This window comes from Agelaius phoeniceus, chromosome 2, assembly GCF_051311805.1.
Source record: "Agelaius phoeniceus isolate bAgePho1 chromosome 2, bAgePho1.hap1, whole genome shotgun sequence".
NCBI classification, from domain to species: Eukaryota; Metazoa; Chordata; class Aves; order Passeriformes; family Icteridae; genus Agelaius; species Agelaius phoeniceus.
This window is the reverse complement of record NC_135266.1, coordinates 36,663,401-36,673,688: the sequence shown is the minus strand read 5'-3', so window position 1 is coordinate 36,673,688 and position 10,288 is coordinate 36,663,401.

Below are 10,288 nucleotides of genomic sequence, written 5' to 3'. Positions count from 1 at the left end.
AGTTGATTTGTTTGAATTTGATTTTTTAACACAAATGTTCAAATAATAATCTAAAGAGGAAAAAACATATTCCACTATCTAATTTTTGGCTATGCAGGAAGTTTAAAAAGAGACATAGATGAAGTTACTTATTTTTCAATTAATTCTTTCATTTATATCCTTCTGAAATTACACAGTATTTTATATTGTGAGCACACCTAAAAATGAAGAGACAAAAGGAAGATAGTGCCACATCTATCCACAGAAGTTTTCTTTTGCCTTAAGAAAATTGAGAGAAGTTGTACAAAAAGACCCCAACAATCACAATCCTCCTGCAAGATGCAATGTAAGCCTACAGCCACAAAGCACTGAAGGGCTTTTGAATCATGTGATTATTCTTGTGGCAATGTAAATATGTTTCCTTGAAACAAGGTGGCACTAATATAGACTACTGTGACACTTTTGGTTAAAAAAAAAAAAAGGTATGGAAAATGCATTAAAATATTTGATAGAATAACAAAAAAAAAGTTGATCTGCTCTATACTAGGTGTATATACTACTACAAAACAAGTAAGAAATCAAATATAGCCAACAGAACAGTACTGCTTTCCACTTTTCTAGCACCCTGGATCTTAGAGGTTAAAAATCTTCAGGATATTTCTGATTAGTTGAGACTAGTTTTTAATATCTTTTTTACCACACTCTGTGAACAGCCATGTTGATTTCAAGCTGCCCATGCAGGGAATAGGGAACTGAGTGGAGATGCTGCGGATTTCTGCAGAGCATTGCTCCCTGCCTACCAGCATTCCCTCCTGCATTTTTCTTGCTGGACCTGTACATTATTGACCTCACTTGCTAAAACCACCCCAATCTTGCTTCCTGTCCTTCTTGAGGAATACCTGCCCTCTGGACAAGCAGCTCTTCAAACTCCTGATCTCCTGATGAAAGTATTTCTTGCCAGTACACTGTGCTGTGAAAACTGATGATGAGATAGGTGTCAGGTGGGGGACCAGTTCTCTGAATTGTTTCCTTTTCTGAGGCCAGAATGGCTGGAAAAAATCAAACTGGTTGACAGGTGTAAGATTACCAGAAAGTTATAGTTTATATTTGATGTCTCTACAAAAAAGGTTTTTCATGTTTGGTGATTGTGTTTGTTTTTTCAAATGGCCAGCAAAAGACACTTTGCATAGACATAGCTACTCAGTAGCACTTTGGGGTGGTGTTTCCAAGATACATTTACACTTAAAATGGCACAGTATTTTTCCTTATTTTGTTAGTCATTATATTCCTCTCATTTACCTTCTGAACATTTTTTTCTAGAAGCCTCCTCAAAGGCAGCCAAGTCTGCAAGTTACCTTTTATTTCATAGTTCCAAAAGGGAATATGGTAAATGCCTGCTCTGCTCTTTATTAATGCATAGTTTACAGTGGAGATGATCCACATGATCCAAGGAACAAAAACACCCACTTCATGCAGGTGCGTGGGCATGGCTGAGTTTCACTGTGCTGCCATAAATTTAACACAGGCCTTGAGATTTATTCACACTGGATAAATATGCAACCCTTCAAATGATTTTGCATCCAATATATCACTAATTTATAAACGTAAATAAATAAACAAAGAGCTGGCACTTGCCTCTTGGTAGAATCTTTGAAAAGCCTTGATACTTTAATTATTTATTTTGCTTAACAAGAGGAAAATAATGCCTAGTATGCAGTTGTTAACACTTTCTGTAAACCTCTAAACCATTTTTTTTTGCTCAGTGACAAGAGATCTTCACAGGTTTTTATACAAAATCTGTAAGCAGCTATCCAAGAACTGCAGGTTTTTTCCTCCAGCATTCTTCCTCCTTCTGTTTGCTATTCTACTTGGCTCTGCTCTTATGTGTTAGTAAGAGGTGCCATTCTAAACCAAAAAAAAGTTTAATCAAAAGCATATAAATTTGCTGATGTGATGACATATCAAATACAATGGCTGCTAGAGTAGGCTTTAAAGAAAACCCACAACATACATTGCACTGGATGACGTACATACTTCATTATGACATCTCAAGAACCAAATCCTCTATAACTTGACATAACGAGAAATTTAAAAATGGGGAAATAATAAACAAAACAAACAGGAGTAATTGTTTCCTGATTTGACCTTCATGGTACTGTCTCTGCACCTACTCCTGGTCACCTGCTGCTCTGGTTGTTTGCTCAGGTGGAGCAGAGTGTGGGTACAGAGAGAAAGCTTAGGCCACTAAGGGGTACTTGTGGCTTTTTTTCCACCTGTTTATGTGCCTTACCTAGAGAGCCCTCTCATAGCCAGAATATTATTCTTGGGTAAAGGCTGTTCAAATGTGACTTTGTTGTTTCTGGACAATTACTCCAAGTATTTGTGCAACACCTTGCTTAATCTATTATGTACAGCTAGAGCTACGGTTCTTTTGTGGAGTCATACCTGGCTTTACATCACGGCTGTAGTCATGTTTTACTGTACCTACTAAGAGCCCAAAACAAGGATTTCTCTCACTTCCTTAGACCTGACTATGTGTGTCCACAGCACATGGGAAGAAAGAGAGACTGGCGGTTGTCAGTGGCCAGTATTCTTTATCTCCTGATTCTCAAAGCAGCACAATATTCTTTGACACTGCTCTTTCTTACCTTCAAATGAAAGTGTTGAAAGTGGTAGAAGACAACTTTTACCCTTTCATTTTAATATATTTTTATAATGTACTTTACTTTGCACACTTAGGCTTACTCCACAAGACATCCCATTGATGTTATTAAAATGCCAGCATACAGTGATCAGTCTACTTTGAAGATCCTTCCTGGAAAAAAAATGGAGCAATTTTATCTCTATACATTTTATAATCTCATACAGATAAAAAAAAGCCTCTTCAAACAAATGCCCAATAGAACAGGTATCATAACAATTTATGTGGGGAGATAGTTATGTTAATTTGTTGTCATTTTTATTATTGCCTTTTATTATTACTAAACTGTTGCTTATTAAACAGATAAGCAATTTCCCCTTCACAAAAATTAAATAATCTTCATGTTAATACATTTCTAAAATAAAGGTACTCACAATACAAGAAACGTTGCAAGCAATGCATGATTCTGTTTTGGCTCACTACAGAAGTGAGTATCTGGGGGTCACAAGGAGTGCAAAACAGCAGACCTTGGTAAAGTGCAGAACCATGTGTGGGAGGAGCACATCAGACAACTGGGAAAGGTTATTTTTGCATAAGATATGTGTCTAGCAGTGTATAGGTTCATGATGTTTTTTTGTAACACTCCTCCATCTTCTATTGTTTACAATTCTCCATTGCCGTATCACATCTCTCATCAGAGTGCAGTGTTTGAGTCTGGGCTTGTGTCTAGCTGACACATCTCAAAGGCATCTGTGATACTACAGGGGTGTCACAAGTACATATTTTTAATCCTTTCTTCTTTCCAGTCCTACTCCCGTTTCTGTTTATTAACTGCCACTCTTTAGAAATCCTGGGCTTCAAGATTTGCCACCTCCCTGTTTCTTTCTCTTGTTGTGTGCTGCCTTCAATCTAAGCAACTAAATTAAGTCAGTGGCACCCAGCTTCTCTCTCAGGGTTTTCACCTGCTGCTTCTAGGCAGAAAAAAGAGCTGTTTGCCCCAGTCTGCAGCTGTAGGCTAATTATCTCTGGTCTGTCAGCAGAAAATTTAAAGAAATACACACTTTCACTCGTTTTGTCTTTTTTTTTTTCTTTCAAGTAAACCACAGGCTAAGTGTTTCCCATGTAATTTTTAATTTAACACTACTGGCTTCAGAGCTTGTGCATAATAGATGAATTTAGCTGGATAGGCTATGATTCACCTAATTCTTCTCCCTAGGCATCCAGTGGAGAATTCATGCACCATTTGGGTCTTGGATTCCACAACAGAAGTCAGACACCTAAAATTTAAGTTTGAGCATTGCAATGCCCACAAGTCTTTCTGCATCTGGGGCACAGAGATGTAACTCAGCTCTGCCTGAGGCTGCTTGTCCTTTCCCCACCCCTTCAGACTGAGGTTTCCCACCCCACCTCAGCAAATAAATGAATTAAGGGTATTAAACACATAAAGTCAGAGTGTCTCTTTCCCTCATTCAGATTATAAATGTTTAAGATTGTGCCTCTGATTTTAAGGGAAATTCAGCTTCATTTCTGAGGATACAGAGTTTTTCCAAAAGCAGGAAAATTTGATAAGAACTCTAGATGTATCAACAAGATAAGAAGCTTACTATTCCTCTTCATAGTAGAAGGAAGGAATCAAAATTTGTTTAATTTGTGACAGTTTCCTTTAATGACCCACTTAAACATGAAATAAATAAGGTCACTCAAAGTTTACACCTGTGCTGTTTGAACATCACTAAAAGAAGCATATGGAGCAACGTTGAATTCTCTGTTGACCTAGCAGTAATTTTATTCATGTTGCCAACAGGAATACACTGCTTATTAATTAGTTTATTCATCCTTAACTTTTTTTTTTTTGCATTAGTTTATAAATAGACATTTCTAGATTGAATCAATCATTTGTCAAAGATCTGAGGGGTCAGCCATGTCCTTGTCAGAGAAACTGGTTAACACTGCATTTAGCAGCTAAAAATTGTCTCTGCTAATGGAAGAGAAATAGGAATCCGTCCAAATCTCACGGAACTAATTCTAAAATAACAAGGCAAACCAGCCAGGCTTTCTTTTCCACCTTATAGTGGAGAACTGAAAGCAGTTGTAGACACCTAAGAAACTGAAGCCCATAGAAAAGACATATGGCATAGGATCCATCATGTGACTGCCTGGATGCAAAAAACCGAAGACATCTGAAAATGTCATCTGTGAATCTTGACTGTTGGTGGGAACATCCCTCACCCAGAGTTAAGCTTTTTGAAGTGCAAGGCCTCAGCTGTTTCCTTGGCACTTCCTGCTGACATCCTTGTCTTTGATGCCAGCACCAGCTCTGCCTCTTTTAGCATAAAGTACTTGTCTTTAACATGAGGATAGATTTTTACCTAAATTTTAAATGATTTTTAGCTCTTGCTCTGTTTTTCCCACGGTTGTTTATGTAATTTGGCTAAATAAATTTGGAACTGTGACTGTTATAAAGTGCCCCAAATGCTCCAGTGGGATGGTATTTTCTGCAAGTATTGTACCCTTTGCAAAAATTGTCCCTGCTGCCTGACCATTTGGCATAAGCCAGCTTGTTCTCTCCCTAAGTGTTAAAAAATGCACAAGAAAGTTGATTTCATAGATATGTTTATAACATTGTTCCTTTCTGCCTTTACTCTTTCTGAAAAAAAAGACCATTGATTTCCCATTTATTTTCCACTGTTTGGATTTTAAGCCCTTTGTAGTTGTATGAACATCAGGGGAATCTAAAACCACAGTGCTGAAAGAGTTAAGCATGTTTTAAGCAAAGAAAATATGTGTCCATACTTGTTGAAGCTTTTAAAATGCCATCTAAAAATCCGTGTAGAGGAGTCAGCACCGGCTCTGCCACTGAGCATAGAAAGCAGCACTTTGCAAAGAGCACTTTCTTGTTCAAGTACCCTAAAAGTGTATTTTTAAACATCTGGAGCTGTGAAGGCTGTTCGTCTGAGACTGTTTGTTACAGGAGGAGGCAGGGGATGGCAAGCAGCCATGGGATCAACAACACAACACCTGGTTTCTGACCTAAAGTGGCTAAGAAACTGAACATCTCATCATTGGCAGCCACAGCTTCCCTGCAACATGATCTCCTCTCTGATATATTTGTGTAGAGCTCTTTTTAGGCCTCCTGTAGGCTTTCACTCCAGAAAAAAAAAACCAACAACCCTCTGAATTCTTTCTTTCCCTGTAGAAACTGGCAGAGAGACAAAAAGCAGAGTATGAAAGACAGTAAATGGATCTCAGCAGGAGGAGCCCTGCTCCCCTTATAATGACCAGCCAGCATGTCTGTGGCTCCAGTGCAGAAATTCAAGTTTTGTCTTTAAAATCACCAGGCGTCTTCTAGACCTCATGGATTCCCTAATTTTTCCTCCAGTTCCATATTATAGCATTCACGCTTCCTGCTGCAGGGGTCTAACCATATCAAATGTTGCTCAGTCTGCCAGAAGGATTCCTTACAAGCACTGGGTATTTGTTTCGGTCCTACGCACTTCCATACATTTTTTGGTATAGACAAAATCAGTGGGAATTATGGTGTACGAAGTCAGTGGGAATTATGGCTGCGTAGGGCAGAGCTGAATGCAGCCCCAGACTCACTGTGTCATCCAGTGTTTGTAACACAATAGCGTTTGTCAAAGTGCCAGTGTGAAGTGCATGCGGATTTCAAACAGCTGTAGTGCTGCCATATGCTGCCCTTTGCTTAAGCCACGACTTAAAGTTCAGCTTCCCATTTAGAGCAAAAATTGACAGATTCATCTTTTTTTGGATCTTCAGAAGCAGTCAGGCTCTTTGTTCTGCATTTTCTCATCTGAATCTCTCTGATTGGTGCTGCTGACACCTCTCCCTGACATTGGCCCCTTGATTTCTGAAAAAAGAAACCTCCTGAAGGAGTCTACCGTTCACCTTTAGGGAAGAGTTTGGCATCTCAGCCCAAGACAAAAGCTCAGAGGAGAGTGCATTGCCAGTAAGACCCAATCTCTGACTTTAGGATGTGGCAAATTGGGACAATGTGAGGGTCAAATCAAACAAGATTTAGGCTGTGCAAGTGGGCTTGCAGTCTTCTCTGAGACGTGAACCATGCCCTCCATGTTAAAGGGGAACTCCCTAAATGTCAGGTTTGGGGATAACCTTGATCCACCTTTCTCACTGAGCAACAACAGGATAATGCCTCTGCAGGTGACTGGTGAGCAGAATTGCAGCCCGAGGCTGCTGGTTCATGACTTTTAGAGGCTTTTCTGAGCAACAGCTGTTTCATCTACCAAAAGTGATAAAACTGCAACAGAAAATAACTGACAGGGTACTAACCTGAAATCATAGCTCTGTTCTGAGTCATGCTAGCAGTGTGTTTCAACCCAGGACTCCTACATCCCTGGTGAATGACCTAAACTGCATGTTTTCAGAGGTCATGGAGATGGTCACAGTCTGGTTGCTAGCAGGGACTTTTAGGACGTGGGAAAGGACCCAGACTTAGCTCAGGGTGTGGTCTGTCTAAAAAAGATGGATTGAGAAATGAGGCAATTTGTTAGTACATGGGTGATTCATGTGGTTTGTGAGGAAAAGAATGGATTAAGAGGGCTATTTGAGAAAGGAGTTTTATGCATCTGGTTGGAAGATACAACAACAGCGCATTCAGAGAAATATTTCCTGTTAATATATTATAAAGGAAATATCCTGATTTTGCTATAGAGAAACAGAGGTAGAAACCTCTTAAGCTTTGCAACTGCAGCCAAAAATATAATCCTTTCTTTCTGGATAGGATAGCTAAGAGGTGCTGAGCAGTTTCAAATCCTGCTACTATTAATGCAAGCTTAAAGTGCTTTATCACCTTCCCGGATGTTTTACAGGAGTAGTTTCCTAAAATGCTGGGGACACAATAACTGGCCAGGATGGCATCCAAACTGTTTCTAATGCAGTTCCTCCTCAGCTTTACTAAGGTTATACATTAGGAAAGAGCCATGCAATTTTGACTAGTAAACTAGGGACTCCTCTCTCTTTCTTTTAAGGGACAAAGCAGAACTAAGGGAAGTTCAAAGTACAGGAAAAAAAAGTGTTTGGAGCATGGAAAATTCACTAAATGGAAATAGACAGGGAAGCATGGATACCACAAGAAAGAGAATGAGATGAATGAATTTTAACTTTTCTTTAAGGTAGAAATATGCTAACAAGTGATAGAATTTAGGAGTTGATTTTCCTGTCTCAGAAGAAAGGAATAGAGAGATTCAAAAGTGGAAAGCTAAAAATTGATCAAAGAAAACACTCTTTCATATGATGTGTGACTGAACTGTAAAACTCACCTCCACAAAAAGCCACATAGGCCTGGAATTCAGGGAGATTTTAAAAAAAATCATAATTTCAACATGCATTAAAAGTGCTTATAGTTCTAATTTTTCACCTCCCCTAAAGAAAAAAACCCTCAGTACACTTAACAATTATGTTTATCTTAGAACAGCTGGCAATGGATAGGATATTTCCAAGAGCCAGTATTTCTAGGGGACTTGGAAATGTTACTGAATGGGCCTTATATTTTATAGGGATTTAATTGCCACCTGATTAATGTCTGTCAGCTGGTTGGTAATCAGGGGCCAAATTCTTCAGGGCACCGAAATCAGTCGGCTGCACCAACGAGAAACTTCACTTTAGGCTTAAGAAATCCCGTTTGGGTCAGCCGCTGTTCCAGGAGCCGGCAGTAATGTTAAGTGGAGCCATCAAAGAATAAGCGGGAAGTGTAAACCTTCCCAGAGCTCCGTCTGCGGCCCACAAACAGCCTCTCCAGAGAGGTGCCGACCTCCGGGTCTGCAGAAGATGCTGCTGCGGCAGTCACAGCTGCTCGTCCCTGCATCCGTGATTCTCACCGCCCGGGAAGCTTCCAAGGGTTTAATTAAGGCGGATCCTCCTCATTGTTCCTTGCAAAGCGCGTCTGGCAGAGCGGCGCAGCAGCTGAGCTAAGGCACACCGAGGGCCCGGGCTCGGCCCCCACGTGCCTCCCTCACAGGCTCAGCCCACTGCCAAGGGATCTTTCGGATTCCGAGCGCTTTCTCTGCCGGCCGTGCACAGAGAGCTGAATGGCCCAACCTCATGGCTGGCAGCTCCAGCCCTGCGTCTGCCGCGCTCGGAGCCCGGCCAGAGCTGGGTCAAACTCCTGCCTTGTGCACCACGGAGCAGCTCTGCCCTTCGAGCGGGATTTATCAAAGTGCTGGGCAGTGGGACCTCGCCACCTCCTCTCCGCCTCCCTGCGAGAGCCTCGACTGCAAATCCCTCCCTGACTGCGGCCGAAAGAGAAAATAAAAGCGGTCTGTCTGACTTTGGTCAGCACTGATGGGGCCTTTCTGCAGCAAAGTGTGTTGGTTTTTCAATCCATCAGTAGCGTGACACAGCTAAAGTGCAGTGGTAAGATGTCTCAAAAAGCTGGTGCAAAAATGAGTCTCCCAAGTCTCATCTGGATGCTTGTAGGCACCAGTCTATTAATGGTGTCTTGTGTGAAGAGGATGCTGTGGAAACATTGCAAGCAGCCAGCTACACAGTTGTATAACTTGATAAATATAGTTCTGATGCTATCTTTGAAATATTTAGGCTGAGTAAAAAATCCAAAGTAAAAACGTCTGCTGGTTTGAAATGCAGCACTAGAACGGAGTGGAGGGAAGCTGGCAAAAGGGATTTATGTCTCTTCTGCAGGAACAATGTCCTAGTATAAATCCCTTGTATTGTGTGTAATCACATAGGTTACACCTTTCGGTGGCCAAAGCATCCAGAATTCAGTTTTATCACTAAGCTTGTCATAAGAGACTGAAAGGACAAAGCTACATAAAGAAGCTGGCTGCCACCAGACTGGGGCACTGGCAGTAAAAACAACAGCACTTTCTCCTCTCCAGTTTTGAGCTGGCTTAAGGAAACAAACCAAAACCAAGTATTGGTTATTGCCAAAAGTCATTCTGTCTTTTTCAAATATGCTCACTCAGTTTTGTGCTGCACATTGATAACTTCTTCTTAATTCTGCTCAAATGATGCTCTCCAAAGTGAACTGCTTACACTTTTCTGAGAAGAAATCATAATGTATTCAATAACTTTTCTTAAATTACAAGAAGCAGGACAAAGCAATCTGAGATATTTTTAGCTTAATGTATTGATAAATGGAAATGTAAAACCAAGTGGATTGAAACAAGCTATATTTAAATTGTATTTAGGAATTTTACAGCATGCTATTTTCCTTCAGATGCAACTGCATAAATACAAAAGGAAGAGATAAAGCCATATAAAAATTCAAACTAAAGCTGATTGAAAAATAAGGGGCTTATAAGAAAACACACTCTTGGTACAGGGACAGTTCCTGTGTTCCATCAGAATCTTATTTTTTTCAGGAAATGTCATCACCAGCTGAAATCCAGAGACAGGCATATAAAGGGAGGAAAGCCTAGGGCATATTTGAAAAGAAAGTTTCAGGGTGAGTAACAAAAGCTTTGTGCAGAAATTAAACCTCATTTGGGAACATATGAAGCCCCAGCGAGGGCTGGTGTGATGGGCAGGGCTGGTGTGATGAGCAGGTGATCAGGGCAAGGCATCTGGGTGTGCAATAAACAGGCTGAAGGAAAGCAGCCAGCATTTACTCAACAGTGGGAATTTGAGAAAAGACCTACAGACCCAGCCATATGCATCTCTACAGCTTGGACC